Raw genomic sequence first — 2,882 nt, forward strand, 5'->3', positions numbered from 1 at the left:
TTTAATATATATGCATAACGTGTACAATTTATAGTATCGTGAAATAGCAGCAAACAAAAAAGAATTAAACAGAAATAAAGCCAAATTGAAAACACAAAATAAAAAAAAAAACACCCAAACATTTATTACCGGTTGGTGTTACCAACCGGTACTAATGCCCTCCACGCAAATGGGCCTGGCGAACCGGCACTAAACCCCGTTACGAACCGGCACTAAAGGCCGATTCTGCACTAGTGGCGGTGATCCAGATCCTTGAACTCGTGGTACACGTTGCCGATGTAGTCGCCAGTGGAGAAGATGTCGTGTCGGGCACGGCCCAGAGGTGCAGCTCCTCGATGGTGCTCATGACGCTGGACTCCCACTTGCAGATGTAGGGTCGGATGCGTTCGTCCGCATGCCTGTCGGATGGTGCTCATGACGTCATTAATTTATGCTGTCGCCATCGTCGAAGCAAATATGTCGAACGATACACCACCGTAAGCTTCTTGGGCCCTAGTAGAACCTAAAGCTAAAACGATCCACACGCGCGAGATCCCGCGACCCCCTCATCACCGACAACCAAAAGGTCGACGGCGAAGGAGAGCCGGCACCGGAAGAAGCGGCTATCATGGTGGTGTCGGCTTAGATTTCGCTACCTAGAAGAAAACGATCAGAGTTTCACGATCGACTAGTTTGATATACTAAACCGACCAGTGTATGCACGTAGATTGGTTGGTTACATGCATGTATATACACGGACGCGCGTACGTGCTCCAGGGTTTTTATTGTGTGTACACATGCATGCTTGAGCTATTTTGTAGGACGTACTCGTACTAGCTAGGATTGTGAGATGCATCATCAAAACCAAGCAACTAGCGAGAGAGCCAAGCAAGTAGACAAAGAGAGAGAGCGCGCCAAGCAAGTATATATATTAAGGACAGTATAATCGCACCTAAAGTGAGTCCTCACAGCAATTTGGGTTTTCGGCCGTCCGTTTTCGCGATCTGGGAGTTCCTGACCGTTAGATTTCCTTTGTACAACGATCTGGCCCGCAGTGTGTCAAATCTGATCCAGCTGTCCACGGGCTGCTGCTCCACGGGCCAAAACGCAGGCATGTGGTAAACTGGGCCGTCGGCCCGCCTACGACAGCGCTTCGCTGAGGCCCAGTGTTGTGCTTCTGGTGCGCACCTGAGTCCTATCCCATCTCTTTCGATTCCATGGTGCGCCGCCGGTGGCTATCGTCCGAGAGGAAGACCGCACCACCAGTCCAGCATCCCTCCTCAGACGGCCACGCCTCACCCCACCCCTCCCGATCCCATAGGTGCGACGCCGGTGGATATCTTCCTCGTTTCTACGATCTGAAACCCTAGGCTGGGGCGCTGCCGACGGATGCCACGTCGAGTCCATGGCCGACCTCCTCGTCCAGGGTACCACGTCCTCTCTTCACCTCTTCTATTTGGTCCTGTCAGTATGAGCATGTGTGCCCTTACCTGCGTCCCCGCATATTGAAATGCTTGCACGCGTGTTCTTATCTTATGTGTATTCCGTCTCGGCGTTTGAATGTAAATGTTGTTTATTAACTGGTGATTGGTCTGTTTGTTACTGATGAAATCTGCAGCTCGGAATAAGCTGCTCGAAGGTGATGGGATCTGCCAGTCCGTGCTAGAAAGGCCGTCTGCTGAGAGAGGTGGTCGCTGGAGATCCATTGGCCACTGCGAGACCGAGTCGACCGATTGCTATTACACCCTCCTCTGCGGTGCCTCTTTTTCTCCCGTGGATGACAATGGCGACGGCTGCGCGTAAGCTCCTGACGGATGGCTCTTCCTCACGCACGTGACTGGCAGCAACTATGGTGGTGCGAGAGCCTCCCCACGCGCGTCACCACCCTCGAGATCGCAGACTCTGGTAGCGCACACACAGCAACCGCACAGAGCCGCAGTGGACATCACGGTCCTGTCGCCACGCCTAGGGTCCGCAGCGACAGGGTCGGCGGCAAATCTAATCCATATCCACTGGTTTCAGCAGTAAGCTGACGTCTCATACATCACCCCGTTCATCTCCCATCTTGCTCCTTGACAAATTAGATTGTTCTACCAATTTTTTTTTGGTGATTGTGGACGACCAAGATAAGGATAAGAGAAAGTAATCATAAATTGATGTCCAGTGTGATCTTTCATTTACCTTCCTAGATTTGCTCCCCGTGTTCCCGGTTTTTGTGTTTCTCGATCCAATCTGTCATGTATATGTGATTTATGTTTGTGGGCACTGTACAGGTGAGATTAAATCGTATGGAATCGTAGACAGTTTCTATCATATGCAGAGCAATTTCCTTTACGTTTACTTTCATTGGTAAGTCTCTAGGCATCCACATCCTTGGAGATGATTGCTAATTGGTAGTACCATGTGTATGACCGTGAGCTTCTTTAAATGGATTGTCCCATGTCATGTTCGTCAATGCATATTTTTGCCACTGGTTAACTATATGTCCATATTCAGATAAAAGGACCCTGGTTGTGCTGCAACCTACAGGAAATAAACGATCAGATTGGTCCTATAAGGGTCTTGTGGTTGTTGCCATGATTGTCAAGGAGGCTCTGTGATATTTTTTCTAGATTGAGTTGCGTCCTCTGCATTTCTGATAGGCACCTGCATTTGCAAGGTAAGGTGTTTTACCAGTGCACCTAAAGCTCAAAGCAGATGGGTCATCAGGATTCCATTTTGTTGAGAGGCAGGTGGTGCACAGAAGGGGGAGTTTTCTTTGAGTTGAAGAACATAGCTTCAATTTTTGCAGGTATGTAAAATGGCTCACATGGGAAATATTTTCTACTGATTATAGTATGCCTGTTCTTCTCTTTAGTTTATCCATCTTAATAGTTAGAGTTAGAATTAACATGATACAATCT

The 2,882-nt window shown here is 48.7% G+C and overlaps 1 long non-coding RNA gene across 1 annotated transcript; it reads left to right on the plus strand.

Moving 5' to 3' along the window:
• Positions 1-1,022: 1,022 nt before the first annotated feature.
• Positions 1,023-2,159, plus strand: LOC123085079 (uncharacterized). The gene is made up of 2 exons (XR_006439569.1): positions 1,023-1,406; positions 1,598-2,159. It is a non-coding gene; the product is annotated as an uncharacterized lncRNA (long non-coding RNA).
• Positions 2,160-2,882: the final 723 nt, after the last annotated feature.

This window comes from Triticum aestivum, chromosome 1B (genome assembly GCF_018294505.1).
Source record: "Triticum aestivum cultivar Chinese Spring chromosome 1B, IWGSC CS RefSeq v2.1, whole genome shotgun sequence".
In the NCBI taxonomy this organism is placed as follows: Eukaryota; Viridiplantae; Streptophyta; class Magnoliopsida; order Poales; family Poaceae; genus Triticum; species Triticum aestivum.